Here is a 15,744-nt window from a genome sequence, read left to right as displayed (position 1 = left end):
AATGATCTCTCAAAGTACAAAGGTGATAAACGTTACTCACTGGGGGCATTTCATGTTTTCTCCTTGCCTCCAATGCATTTTTGCCCTGCTCATGTACATGAGTTTGAATACACATGCAGGTAGTACTTGTTTAGTGGCCCCAATTGGGACTGGCAACTTGGTAATTAAGCGAAGTGGTTGCTAAGTGAAAAATCACGTGACTGCCACTGTGCTTACGATTTTACACAGGACAATGTGTACTGACTGACTGTAATGGCAAACATGTGACTGAGAGAGAGATGCTGTGAAGGTCATAAATGAGGGCATTGGTTGCAAAGTCACTTTTGCATCACCGTCGTAACTGTGAACGGTCACTAAATGAGGCAGTTGCTAAATGAGGACTGCCTGTAACCCTTCTATTCAATCCATTCTGCATTCTCTAGAGAGACTCTGGTGTGTGAAGTGTTCAATTCCCAGCTGTTGCCTGGGAGTCTGGATTCAATCAGATAAATCATTTGCTAATCATCGTATTAACTGCTATAACTGTTTTCTTGAAGACTGGAGAAATCAGCTCACCTTTAGAAAACAAGAATCAGCACTCACCCACTTCCTTTTGCAGAGATTTCAGATTCTGAAAAAATTGAGCAAACTTTGCAGGAATGGCACAGTAAGATATCACAGTAAGCCAATGTTCATTTATTTAAATACGTTTCATTCAGTAAGCCAAAACTGGGTAGGTTCACACATAACATTAAACCATAAATGATGAAGTATGGGCAACAGGGTCTGGATTTGCACAACTTTGCTAAGCCAAAACCAACTAAGCGAGACTGGTCTCTGCGATGTCTGATTCCTGCCTTAGTTTGCTCATAGATAGACCTGAGGATTCACTTTCAGCTGGTGCTTTGGTCCGCCAGCTGTTAAATTGGGTGCCCTTCAATGCAGATGTAGCAGCTGGAGCAGGGAAGTTTCTCCCTGCAGTTCAAACTGAGGTTACATTTTATGTTCTCCAGATGCGTTGGAATTACAATTCTGAACCAACATGACCAACACATCTGGAGGGTGTCTGTCTGGGAAAGATAGTGCTTTCACTGACTTTTCATTTTGAAGTCACCTTTCTATCTTTCACGGGTCTATTTTCTACCCATGGAACACCATGGCATCTGGAATAGGAGTGACGCAATCTTGGAAAGGGTGTTTTGCTTTGATGAAGGTCTGAGTGAACAACCCTCTCCAAGCTGCTCCACAAAGCAAAGCGGCTCCTTTGCTTTTAAAAGTGAAGCAACTATATTGCTTCCTGTCGTTCTGCTTCCAGCCTCTCTCAGCCATCTGCTGCAGAGATGGCTATGGGAGGAGGCTGAGAAAAATCTTCCTTGGTGAATTCTGGGGGAGAGGGCTGAGAGGAGGCTTCTCAACCAGCACCCCAGGTCGGTGGGTGCAGTGTCTCCAGTTCCTGCTGCATGAACCAAAGCTGTCCAGCCTAGCATCCCCTTGAAGTTTTCCAAAGTTTTTCTGTGATGCAGCTTCAGCAAATGCTGCAACTTAATATCACTAAGGACCTCTGGTCTGGAGTTCCCTTGATGCATTCTGAAGATCTACCAGGCCAGGCAGTTTGGGCACATGAGGAATCCCTCACAATGCACTGAAACTGGCAAGATAGAAGTCCTTTGGCAAGTGCTGGGGAAGAAGACTGAGAAAGGAGCCTTCTCCTGCAGGACTGGTCCAAAGCAATTCAAGGTGATACTTCATTGAGAAAAATTTCATCCCTTCTTTGCTTTGAAAGGAATTGTGTCACCTCTGCAGTGCAAATCTCTTGCTTGAAGCAACTTCAAATGATTTTACACAAGCCTGATCTGGAACATAGTGCCTCTGGACATCACCCAATGGGTTTAAATACTTTGCTTAAAAATATGCTCTCTTCTCCTCTTTCCCACTCATGTGGGAAGTCACTGAGGTTGGAGTGTCCTCCAGTAGTATTGTGCCACATTTGTTAGAAAGTTCTGGATCCAGAATCATAGTTGTCTCATATGGAAATTGGGCCCCGTGTATGCGAACAACTTAAGCATAAAAAGTTAGTTCTTTTTCCCAAGGGTTCCTTCAGATATGGTGAAATGTTCAGCCTGGGGAACTTTCAGCCTGGGGGCTCCCCACATCCTCTGTCTGCAGCATATGTTTGCACAGCAGGGTGACCACGCTATTGTTTGTTCTGTTCACGCAACACCAGAAATGCAGGTGATGGGTGAATTAAATAAAGTACAGTCTTTTCTCCCCCAGTCCCATCCAGAAGTGACATAAAGCAGTAGGGCAGTGGCAGGTAGTTAACTGGGAAAGCCAAAGGTTTTGTATATGGTTGCTTAACAACCATTCATTTAGTGACAGTTCAGACTTACGACGGTGTTGGGAAAACTGACTTACACTTATGACAGTCGCAGCATCCCTGTGGACACGTGGTCACAATTTGGGCACTTGATAGTGGTTTCACATTTATGACTGTTTCAGCATCCTGTGGTCACGATCACCATTTTTGACATTCCCGTCTGGCTTCTGGCAAGCAAAATCAATGGGGAACCACATGGTTCACTTAATGACCACTGCAAAAAAGGTCACAAAATTGGGTTTGACTTGCTTAATTACTGCTTCACTTAGCAACCAAAATTCCAGTCCAAATTGTGGTAGTTAAGCAAGGACTACCTGTATATGTGCTACAAAGGAAGTTATCTTTTACCAAGTCAGATGCTTACTCCACTGAACCTGTTTAACTTCATCTTTCATCTTATCTTTGCTGTTGTCAGTAATTTATAGAGGAACAAAGTCTTTGGGGCATTCTTCAGAGCAGGAATGGGGACAGCAGGCTTGGTAGTCTGCCCTTCCATGGACAAGCAAATGAGGTGATAATGAGGCTTTCAAAGTTTTAGTGTTGTTCTATAATCATGTTGCATCAATTTGATTGCAAGGTTGTCTTCATAGTTTCTTCAGCAAAGGATCGTTACCTTGTCGTGGTGCTGGAGCTTGAGCACCTCAATGATGCCATGAGCTAAACCGTGAAGGGCCACCCAAGACGGGAAGGTCATGACAGAGAGGTCAGACTAAATGCGATCCCTGGGGAAGGTAATGGCAATCCACCCCAGTATTCTTGCCGTGAAAACTAAATGGAACAGTACAACCAGAGATATGTCGGTATACCATCGGAAGATGAGATCTCCAGGTCGGAAGATGGTCAAAGTACTACTGGGGAGGAGCAGAGGATGAGTTCAACTAGCCCCAGACGTGATGATGCAGCTAGCTCAAAGCCGAAAGGATGGCTAGCGGCTGACGGTGCTGGTGGTGAACGGCGAATCCGATGTTCTAAGGATCAACACACCATTGGAACCTGGAATGTAAGATCTATGAGCCAGGGCAAATTGGATGTGGTTCTTGGTGAGATGTCAAGATTAAAGATAGACATTCTGGGCGTCAGTGAACTGAAATGGACTGGAATGGGTCACTTCACATCAAATGACCACCAGATCTACTACCGTGGACAAGAGGACCACAGAAGAAATGGAGTAGCCTTCCTAATTAATAGTAAAGTGGCTAAAGCAGTGCTTGGATACAACCCAAAAAATGACAGAATGATCTCAATTTGAATTCAGGGCAAGCCATCTAACATCACAGTGATCCAAATATACGCCCCAACCACAAATGCTGAAGAAGCTGAGGTAGAGCAGTTCTATGAGGATCTGCAGCACCTGCTGGACAACACGCCTAAAAGAGATGTTATTTTCATCACGGGAGGCTGGAATGCTAAGGTGGGCAGTCAAATGACACCTGGAATTACAGGTAAGCATGGCCTGGGAGAACAAAATGAAGCAGGACATAGGCTGATAGAATTTTGCCAAGACAACTCACTCTGCATAACAAACACTCTCTTCCAACAACCTAAGAGATGGCTTTATACATGGACTTCACCAGATGGACAACACCGAAATCAAACTGACTACATCCTTTGCAGCCAACGGTGGCGGACATCTATACAATCGGTAAAAACAAGACCTGGAGCTGACTGTAGTTCCGATCACGAACTTCTTGCACAATTTAGGATCAGACTAAAGAGATTAGGGAAGTCCCACAGATCAGCTAGATTTGAGCTCACTAATATTCCTAAGGAATATGCAGTGGAGGTGAAGAATAGATTTAAGGGACTGGACTTAGTAGATAGGGTCCCGGAAGAACTATGGACAGAAGTTCGCAACATTGTTCAGGAGGTGGCAACAAAATACATCCCAAAGAAAGAGAAAACCAAGAAGGCAAAATGGCTGTCTGCTGAGACACTAGAAGTAGCCCAAGAAAGAAGGAAAGCAAAAGGCAACAGTGATAGGGGGAGATATGCCCAATTAAATGCAAAATTCCAGAGCTTAGCCAGAAGAGATAAGGAATTATTTTTAAATAAGCAATGCGCGGAAGTGGAAGAAGACAATAGAATAGGAAGGACAAAAGACCTCTTCCAGAAAATTAGAAACATTGGAGGTAAATTCCAGGCAAAAATGGGCATGATCAAAAACAAAGATGGCAAGGACCTAACAGAAGAAGAAGAGATCAAGAAAAGGTGGCAAGAATATACAGAAGACCTGTATAGGAAGGATAACAATATCAGGGATAGCTTTGATGGTGTGGTCAGTGAGCTAGAGCCAGACATCCTGAAGAGTGAGGTTGAGTGGGCCTTAAGAAGCATTGCTAATAACAAGGCAGCAGGAGATGACCGCATCCCAGCTGAACTGTTCAAAATCTTGTGAGATGATGCTGTCAAGGTAATGCATGCTATATGCCAGCAAATTTGGAAAACACAAGAATGGCCATCAGACTGGAAAAAATCAACTTATATCCCCATACCAAAAAAGGGAAACACTAAAGAATGTTCCAACTATCGAACAGTGGCACTCATTTCACATGCCAGTAAGGTAATGCTCAAGATCCTGCAAGGTAGACTTCAGCAATTCATGGAGCGAGAATTGCCAGATGTACAAGCTGGGTTTAGAAGAGGCAGAGGAACTAGGGACCAAATTGCTGATATCTGATGGATAATGGAAAAGGCCAGGGAGTTTCAGAAAAACATCTATTTCTGTTTTATTGACTATTCTAAAGCCTTTGACTGTGTGGACCATAACAAATTGTGGCAAGTTCTTAGTGGTATGGGGATACCAAGTCATCTTGTCTGCCTCCTGAAGAATCTGTATAACGACCAAGTAGCAACAGTAAGAACAGACCACGGAACAACGGACTGGTTTAAGATTGGGAAAGGAGTACGGCAGGACTGTATACTCTCACCCTACCTATTCAACTTGTACGCAGAACACATCATGCAACATGCTGGGCATGAGGAATCCAAGGCTGGAGTTAAAATCTCTGGAAGAAACATTAACAATCTCAGATATGCAGATGATACCACTTTGATGGCTGAAAGCGAAGAGGAACTGAGCAGCCTTATGATGAAGGTGAAAGAAGAAAGTGCAAAAGCTGGCTTGCAGCTAAACCTCAAAAAACCAAGATTATGGCAACCAGCTTGATTGATAACTGGCAAATAGAGGGAGAAAATGTAGAAGCAGTGAAAGACTTTGTATTTCTAGGTGTGAAGATTACTGCAGATGCTGACTGCAGTCAGGAAATCAGAAGACGCTTAATCCTTGGGAGAAGAGCAATGACAAATCTCGATAAAATAGTTAAGAGCAGAGACATCACACTGACCACAAAGGTCCGCATAGTTAAAGCAATGGTGTTCCCCGTAGTAACACATGGCTGCGAGAGCTGGACCATAAGGAAGGCTGAGCGAAGGAAGATCGATGCTTTTGAACTGTGGTGTTGGAGGAAAATTCTGAGAGTGCCTTGGACTGCCAGAAGATCCAACCAGTCCATCCTCCAGGAAATAAAGCCAGACTGCTCACTTGAGGGAATGATAATAAAGGCAAAACTGAAATACTTTGGCCACATCATGAGAAGACACAACACCCTGGAGAAGATGCTGATGCTAGGGAGAGGGGAGGGCAAAAGGAAGAGGGGCCGACCAAGGGCAAGATGGATGGATGATATTCTAGAGGTGACGGACTTGTCCCTGGGGGAGCTGGGGGTGTTGACGACCGACAGGAAGCTCTGGCGTGGGCTGGTCCATGAAGTCACGAAGAGTTGGAAGTGACTAAATGAATAAACAACAACTTCATAGTTTATTTCTTTTGTGTGTGATATCTCTGGTTCAAGATAGAAATTTTAATCAATACATGTGCTCCTCTGATAAGCAGAATTCTCTTTTTCTCTCCATCCATCATCCGTGGATTTTACTCTTTAAGGCTAGAAAGAGAACAAAGTCACTAGTACCTCTAGTGACTAGAATAAATGAGTATCCTGTCAGCCTTCCCAGGTAGACCAGACAGAAAACACAACCAGATGAGCTAATTCTACTTTATTGTAAAGCTACATCAACAGAATCTTTCATGTCTGAAAGCACAGCTCTCCCACTGTCTCCTTTACCACCTAGGAAACTTGGGAGGGTCCCTTCTGAGCCTCTTGCCCTGCCCATTATGCAGCTGGGGGCTATGCTGTCTTTTATCTGACTGTTCCCTAGACAACATCTCTTTGCCCAGTCTCCCAAGGTCTTTCCCACATACCATTACATACCCTGATGCCCTTAGCAAAAATGCTATGTGGGGATTGCAGCTAACAGCCAGCCAGAAGCTGCTCTGGAACCCTTCAAAGGAAGGGAAGCACCACTTTTCTTCCCATCTGCACTCATCAACCATTTGTGCATTGCCCTAAGCCATGGGTAGTAAGATAATGATTTGTTAAATTAAACCCTGTTCCTTTGGGTTCACAGAAGTCAAGGCCTGAGCACCGTCTGGCCTCACCAAACATGCTAAACCAAAACTAAACAAGGTTTACTGTGTCATGTGAACCCAGAGAGTAAATTGCAGAAGTAAAAGGATGCTAGTAGTTCTGGTCTATAAGAAGGTGCCTGACGACAGTGGTCAGAGGTCCATTACCTCAGCATCATTTCTTCTTCATTGGAGTGGTCATGCCTGCAACCATCTTCCACCTGATCCTTTGGATGAGGAGAGCCAAGGGATGGACTTTGGACTTTCAATATTTGCTTTCTCCCTAAAAACAGGCACTTGGAGTCTTCTCTGCATCCTTCCAGCTTTGGCCAATGACAGAGACTCTGCAGATACAGCAGCAGGGCACATCTATCCTCTCAATTGGCAGGACTTTTTTGCCAGGAGAGCTGCAAACACAGAAAAATGAATCATTTCATTTAGTGCAGACACTTTCTGGTTTTGATTCACAGTGTGTGTGCATGGCAGCAGAGCAACTTTCCTAGGTGGGTGGGAAAACTTGAAGCTGTTTAAAAATAAAAGCACTCCACACACCGCCCACTGAGCAATAACCTTTTGAATGACAAGCATACTGTCATCCGTCTCTATTTTTCTCAATGAAAAACTAGCTGAATGAACATGCTAAGCAAACAATGCTCATTCATTTGTGGGCAAGGAGAGAATATGGCAGTGTTGATGCAGTGACAACCTCCAGGATCAGATGCATTTTGGTCACAGAGTTCTTCCTGAAGAGCAGAGATTGCTAACTGCTGTTTAACATTCTGCAAGTTCCCATCGCCAGCTGCTGGGCAGGTGTGAAACCTGCCACAGTGTACTGGTATGTGGGAAAGACCTTGGGAGATGGGGTGAAGAGACGCTGCCAAGGTAATGGCCAGATAAGAGACAGCAAGGACCACAGCTGGATAGTGGGCTGGGCAAAAGGCTCAGAAGGGACCCTCCCTAGTTTCTCAGGCTATAAAGGACTTGGTGGGAGAATTGTACTTTGAGACTTGCAAGATTCTGTCAATGTAGCTTTACAGTAAAGTAGAATTATCCCATCTGGTTGTGATTCCTATCTGGTTTACCCTGTGAGGCCGACACAGAGGATTTCCACTTTCAGTTAGATTTCCCTAACCCTAGGCAGAAGGTCTCTGTCTATTAGCCCTATAATGCTGTACATGTCAACTGGTACTGTTTCCTCTGTCACTTCTTAGACTATTTTTGGTGGTAGTGGGAAGATAGAGTGAAACTGGTGGGTGACCAGAACAGAATCCTCAACTGTCGACCTGCATCTGAACTTAGCAGGGTTTGACTTCTTAAAACACATTTGAGTTATATAAAACAGAACTTTTTCTCTGGAGAGCAAAGTCTTATTGGACCCTGTTATTCTTCTCCTTGCGCAAGAAAGTAGGAAAGAGTACACCCTTGTGATATTTCATTCATACGACCAAATAATGCAAGACTTGCTAATTAGAACTTCCCTTAACATCCATCACCAGTGGGTGGCTTTTGGGACCCAAGAAGGACCAACCCATGTTAACCCTGTCCATGCCCTCCCCAACACTCTTCCTCCCCACCACGCTATTTCCTACTCTTCCCTGATCGAAGCAAGATACTCTTTAAACATTATAGTGCAATGACATGATGGTCCCTAGTCAGGTCCAAATTTTAAATTTCCCACAATGCCCTGGAATCATGCAACAGCAGAGCCTCATGGGAAATCCGTAAGGCCACCAGGAGAAACCATAACAAGGGAGGACTTCTAATGCTTTAGTAGGCTAACTGGAAAATATTATGCCACAGTCCAAGTGCTTACTCTGTTTTCTTCTTTGACTTTAGCTTTGCTAATATGAGAAAGATAGGACTGTGTGTGCATGTTTAACTGTTCGTGCTAATGACTTGAATCAGAAGGTTAATCAGTGAAGATCTCTACCAAGGCTGAGATATTCCACTTTCATAATTTGAGCCATTGTGTTAAGGGGTTGGGCTAGAACCAGGACTACCTGGGTTGAAGTCCACCCTTAGTCATAAAAATCTGACTTTGGGCAGGTCTGTACATCTCAGCCCAACCTGCTGCACTTCAGTTATTACTGGGGCACAGTGAAGGGAGGCCCTGGTGTAAGTGACCTAGTGCTTCTGTTGGGATGTAAATCTCCATCTTCATCATGATCATCTCCATACCACACATGAAGGACATGATAGCTATTACAACGCAAAGGCAAATCCACATAGCTCTCCAGCTTGGGGAATTGCCTACTTCTGCCACTGATCTCCTTTGCTGGAATGAGGCCAGAGCTTCACTGCATGAATTGATGAAGTCCACTTGTGATCAGGACTTGAAAATGAAGCCATTACCATTTAATTGCCCGCTGACTGGATCCAGATCTTCTGGGAAGAACTGGATTGTCTGCATTCAGTTCATTCAGGGCTTAGGCCCCCAAACTGCCTCTGTTATCTTGGGTGTGGCCTTTGCTAGGAAAGAGATGGAGGGGAGTGAGACTTGTTCACTTCTCTTGGGTCTCTTTTGATTTCATCCATCATTGTCTCCGTCTGGAGAGTTGGGTGGTGCTGGGGATTTTTATCTCAACCTCATGGTGTTTACACTGGGGGGTTCCACCAGGTTTTATCTGATCCCACTTTTCCACTGCTGAGTGAGATCATTCACGGACTGAGGGAGCTCTGTCATCAACACACCGATGACATCCAGCTCTCTCTCTCTTTTTCTTCAGAGCCAGGTAAGGCAGTGGAAACACTGAATGAGCCTCATGACATGATAATGGAGAATCGAGCACTTAAACCAAGGCTCAATCCAGCCAAGACAGAGGATTTGTCAGTATAGGCAAGGGTATTTTTCTGGGGAGTGGAGAGATTTATTGGGTTGGAGGTCAACCCAGAAGGCTACAATAACTGGGATCACCTGACAGACATCAGAGAGGCTGTCCCACCCCCACCCCCCAGGTTTCCTTGTTGTTTTTGCATGTGTAGGGAGTCTACCAAAGTTGTTGTTGCTGCTGTTGTTGTTATTAACATTTAACTTTCTTTTTATAGAATTTTAAAACATGAAAATAATCCTTGCCACTTGATGTTTGCGGTTTTGCTCCCAAATATGGGTAGTAAAGTAAGAAGGGATTCCTGATGAGATTTGAGGCTACCCACAGATTGACCACTCCAATATTATTGGATAGTTCCTCTGTTCAGGCAAGAGATGTCCAACCTGTGCCCTTTAATGTTGGGCAAACTTTTAGTTGCTCAGGGCCTCATTTCATTTTTTTTTTGAGGGGAAGTTCTGAGGTCTTCAAAATAGGTGGAACCACATCAAATATTTGGGTGAGGTTATTATTTTTGGGTGGTGGTGGTGTCTTTTTTCTTTAGTTGATAAGGTACAAGCCTTTCCCTCCTTCTTCATCTCCACAGCTTCTCACAAATTGAGGTCTTAAAGTAGGAATGTTCCTGTTCTGTTGATTCAAGCACCATATGGAGCTTTGCACAATACCCTGAAGGCCATGGTTCAAAGTGGGCCAGTCTAGGTCACATTTGGGCAAGTGGGTTTGATGCAAGTTTTAAGGGATGACATAGGTGCTTTGAGCATCTGTAAGGTTTGAGACACACATTTTGACTCTTAATACGTTCAAAATCATCCAAAGTGTAAAAAAAATAAACTAAATGTTGGTCCCACCAACTCTGGAGGAAGCATAAAAGGGGTGTAGGCAGGCATCATGTGACTTCTAAGTTTCACTTTTGAGATGTCTGCCTGGATGTATCCTGGGAAATCAACAAGGAAAACTTCTACATCTGTTGGGCAGCTTACTCACCTCAAAATGGAGGAAAGCTTCATGGAAATTATTTCCAGAAAACTCCAGGAAATCATTTTCAATACACATTGGCAGAGGTGCCTCTGATATCTGTGAAAAAGAGGCCATGGGGGGCACATATGACTTTGAGCTCATCCCTGCTTTAAAGGATGAAGTTCTAGATCCTAGACCTCCTACAACACTTTGGGAGAAACTGCTGTGGAAAATGGGGCCAGGAACCAGCTCATGAATCTTTATTTTGTTTCTTGATGTCACCACTGTTTCTTCTGGCTTCTAAAGATGTGGGTGGTTAAGTAGAAGTGGGGAAACCTTTTGCAGGCAGATAACAGGTCCAGTAGTCCTTACGATTGGTTTGTCAAGTCTGAAGAAGGAACATGCCCCACCTTCCTTGCAGATCGCAGGATGACCTTTCCTATGGTGGTGACTGTTGATCACTTTTTGTGAATTAACTGTCACTTTAAAAAAATGAATGACTCTCAAAGAAAGCCAGGCAGAAAAAGGAAGCTGCGCTCGTGTTTTATGGGTTGAATTTCCTTTTGGCAAATGTTGTTTCGTTTAGAGGTGAACTTTGTGAAATAGATGTGGGAGAAGATTTTGGTCAGGCCTCAGGGTGACTTCATTCATAAGGGAAGTTGCAAAAGCTGAAGGGAAACTCGATTCTGGAAGTGTCATTTTGTGCAAAAGGAAAAAAAGAGAAATAAAAAGAAGTTTTACAGAAAACCAAAATTAGTGGATAAGAAAGAATAAGACAGCACTGACAGTCAGGGTGAGGAGAAAAGGAACAGCTGCACTTTTATTGTTTTAAAGTTTCATTTTTAAAAAAATATACAGTACAGTATATATGTTTATTTAATGTTAACATTGCATGTCTACTATACATTATACAGTGATCCTAGAAAACAGTTATATGTACATTATATGTATGTACATTATATGTATGTACATTAGCCTTTAACTATGATATAGATAACACTAGATACAATACTTTAAAAGTATTATTAAATAATAGTGTTATATAACATATGCATGCGCACATAGATACACACACACACACGCATGCACACAAACCCATATCACTTGTTTTTTTTTCTTCTACCCACTAGTCCTATACTTGAAATTGCTTATCATAAAAATACAGATGATCTGTCAAAAAATATTTGTGGTTTTTAGAAAGATGTCTTTTCCTTGCAACTATATTCATTCTATTTATTTATTTAGAATGTTTGTATACCAACCCACTCAATCAACTTTGGGTAGTTAAGAATAAAGACATAAAATCAACAATCCGTTCATGAAAACTCAACCCCTGGAACCAGCTAACTGGGACTAAACTGACTCCCCACCCAGTCTGTATTGTGCAAGCTACTTACCCATGAATTGCCAGTTCCTTCCCATGTCCATGACTGACAAACTGGGCCTTTCTAGACATTCTATCTCTATGGTCATTTCCATGTTCACCCCTAGATAAACAAACAGAAATGTATGTGAGTGGATATGAACCCCTTCCTAAAACATGCCAATGGAGACACCAGTCCCGACTGACTTGAATTGGGGAAGGAAGTCAAAGCCTTCTAGCCTACTTTGTGATAGTTGGGAGGAATAAAATATAGAAATAAATAAATGACCAAGTCATCTGAAATTATGTCTGTCGTACACAAAAATGAATCCGTTGAGTGAGAGAGGGGCATATCCTGGGATCCAGGCCAATGAATCCATGGAGGGTAACGTATGAATGAGTGAAGAGTGTGAAGTTGTCCTGGGAAAGTCCCAATTTTGGTCTTGGAATATGTTTCCAACTTGGGACTTCAGATGCCCTTTTGACAGACCTGTGGGTCTTTGGTCTGGTGCAGATTCTGTTCTCCACTCAGTGTGAAAGCTATTGATCTAACACAGCTTAATTAAACTCTCTGGCACTTTTAATTCCCCACTGTCTAGATAAGATGACTTATAGCTTCAGGATTCAGTTAAGCAGCAACAGTCAGGCTTCTTAATTGGACTTCATTCCGAAAGCTGTTGGGACTTGCTGCTTGGTGAGAATCATTCATGGATGTGGTCTACTATTGTCCCATGAGGATGAAGAACTGGGTGCCCCAATTTTCTGCTCCTCCAAGTAGCAAATAATACAAGGAAAAGCAGCCTGTGCCACTTCCTATCGACTGGCAGCACACATCGAATAGCAGTTGATCACTGAGCCACGATTTCCAAATGTTTTTTATTTCAGTCCCCACTTCTGTTTCTGAGCACACTTTTCTCTTGGAAAAGGGCAGATGAGCGAATGGGTTGCATTAGTGCAGTGGTGTAAGTTCAGGACATTTCAAGAACAATGGAGACCTTGGGAAACTCAGATGGGCAACAGAAGATTGGGCTGGGCTAGAGTGCCACCAGGATCCTGCCTTGGACATATTGCAGCTTATAATTCACTCTTCCTAGCCAGATGGGTACTATGACAATGCCCATCATCCCCAGCTGACCTTGGTGGCTGGGCTAATGGTTATAGATCCACCCATGCGGGAAGAAAACTGGATCAGTAACACTAGAGCCTCCTCCTCCTCTTTAAGCTTGACATATTTACCTCCCTTGACCTCTAGATGGCACCTTCTCCTTGATTTTGGATTTTCCCCTCTTCAGGAAGTTGCCATTTATTTATCATTTATTTTACATTAAAAGTAACTTGCATTACAGACCAGACCTTGGTAACCCACTGTCCCCTAGGGGCTTTGGACTTCAACACCCATCAATCCTTGACAGCACGGTTGTAACAAGAGTTGATGGGAACTGTAGTCCCAAACATCTGGAGGCCATCAGGTTTCTGTGGCAACGTTCTTCCTAGGATGAAAACGGATGGAGCATTCTGAGGTCAGTTACTGGGCAGATGCTCTGAGCTCTTTTATTAATATGACCAGCAGCTCTGCCCAAGTCTGCTTTTGTAGCATGGTGGGTTCATCTACACCAGCGTTTCTCAACCTTGGCAACTTTAAGATGTGTGGACTTCTGGCTGGGGAATTCTGGGAGTTGAAGTCCACACATCTTAAAGTTGCCAAGGTTGAGAAACACTGATCTACACAATAGCCACCTCCTTCTTTCCCATCTCTTTCTCTTCTGGGAGCAATGTATCTTCCCAGAGCAACATCTTCCATTTCAGAGGTTCAACAGGAGCAGGAGGAGGTGGAGAGTGGAACACTGAACAGGAAACAGTCTTCTGGAACATCCTTTTCTTCCCTTTCCAAACTCTACATGCTCCCCTAGATTCAGCTTCAGGATGGCTAGCTAACCAGTCTTGACAGATGCCATGGCATTGTGCAGCCTCCTTTTATCCACTGCCCATAGCCAGGATCAGCTGGTTCTTCCGAAATGACGTGAAGCTGGTAGGGGTGTCCTCAGGCATGGGTGTGCATGTGTCTAAAAAGTCAAAATGGCAGCCATAATTATATGATTATAATTTGGCTGACCATATTTCCTTGAAACAAAAGTGGGACATTGGGATGGCCAAACGGGGCAGGGCTGGGCGACGGGCTGGATTGGCAGGCAGGAACTTCTCTGGTTTTCTCGGGCTGGGAATCTTCGGATTCCTTCATTTGCGAGAGGCAAGGCTGGGCTGGAGAGTCCAGTGAACGGTTGTCCCCGACAAGCCGTTCCTCCTCTGGCCGTGCTTTTACATTCTTTTCTTCCCGCCGTTTCAAGGCAGGAGCCAATCGGCTCGCCCTTTGATCACCGCCTATCAGCCGATCCTGTTTTTTTCTTTTTAGGTTTTCCGCTGGGTTGAGTTCTGCAGCTTTTTTCCCACCATTTCTGCTGAGCTCCCCCTCCTTCTACTCAAAGTCAGACTGCATTCTGACAGGTTTGTGGGAACTTTCAAATTTTTAAGTAAGATTTTTAAGAAAATGGGACAGAATGGACATTTATATTAAAAAAGCGGGATGGTCTGGAAATGTTAAAAAAAACGGGACTGTCCAGTTCAAAATGGGACATATGGTCAGCCTAATTATGATGCATGTATAAAAGGGTGGCCACCATCCTGATTTTTTTTTAGCCACCTGCTCCTGCAAAGACCTCTGTGGGTTAGTGTATTCCATATTATCTTGGCAATTGGGGCTGGGATCTGCCCTGTTCCCATTGGCCACCTTAGGCTGATTGGGCAGGGCCCCTCCCCTCTGCTCTCCACTGCATTTGTGCCAGCAGATCCCATGGTGGCAGGACTAGCTGAAGTGAGAGATTTTGGGGACCAATGCAGTTGGGCTGTGGAAGTCGCACAGCTTGGGTGCTGCCTGGAATGGAAAACTTCTCCTGCTATGGCCAGATTGTTCCTGCTTCAGCAAGTACCTGCCCCAACCTGCCAACCTGCCTCATGGGGGGCCATGCTGGATGAAGGAAGAGAGGCCTCCTCCATGAACCGGTACATACCTGTGCACTTTGTTGGCAAGTCACTTCTCGGATCATCCCTGGCAGAGGCTTGTAGGAAGGTGGTGTGAGGTAGGGCTTCCCTGAATGGCAGAAGGGAATAACCTCCCATACCTTATGGGAACCTCCCCAGCACCTGATTCACAGGGCAGGGTGATGGAGGGAGCAGGAGCTGCAGCTGATCCATGCAGGTTCCTCGCTGGGCCAGAGAGAAACAACCTGATACCAAACAAGAGACAGATAGAAACCAGGTCTTCTGTGCAAAAAAGAGGCTGGTCTTGTCCATTGCACAGAGCAGTGTTCCTCATCCTTGGCAACTTTAAGATGGGTGGACTTCAACTCCCAGAATTCCCCAGCCAGCACACTGGAAGGAATTCTGGGAGTTGAAATCCACCCGTCTTAAAGTTGCCAAGGTTGAGAAACACTAGCATAGAATGAGTACTGAAAAAGTGCAAAAATTGAAAACTGAGTTCACTACATATAGGTCTCATTTTTTTATACCCTGCAGTCACTCAAATTATTTAATAGTGGCTTCTTATACATTACATTTCCTTATCAGAAGTTCCTGGATTCTTGGGTAACTGTGGAATTGGTTCAAGTCTAGTCTGCAGGGGACAAGGGGTGGGGAGCCAAGGGAGAAATCTGAGAACTGGGGGTTTCCCAGTACAGGAGGGAACAGCCTCCTTTGGTAGATCCAGGGGATAGAGAGATGGAGGCTA

Source organism: Candoia aspera, chromosome 3 (genome assembly GCF_035149785.1).
Source record: "Candoia aspera isolate rCanAsp1 chromosome 3, rCanAsp1.hap2, whole genome shotgun sequence".
In the NCBI taxonomy this organism is placed as follows: Eukaryota; Metazoa; Chordata; class Lepidosauria; order Squamata; family Boidae; genus Candoia; species Candoia aspera.
This window is presented reverse-complemented; position numbering follows the sequence as displayed.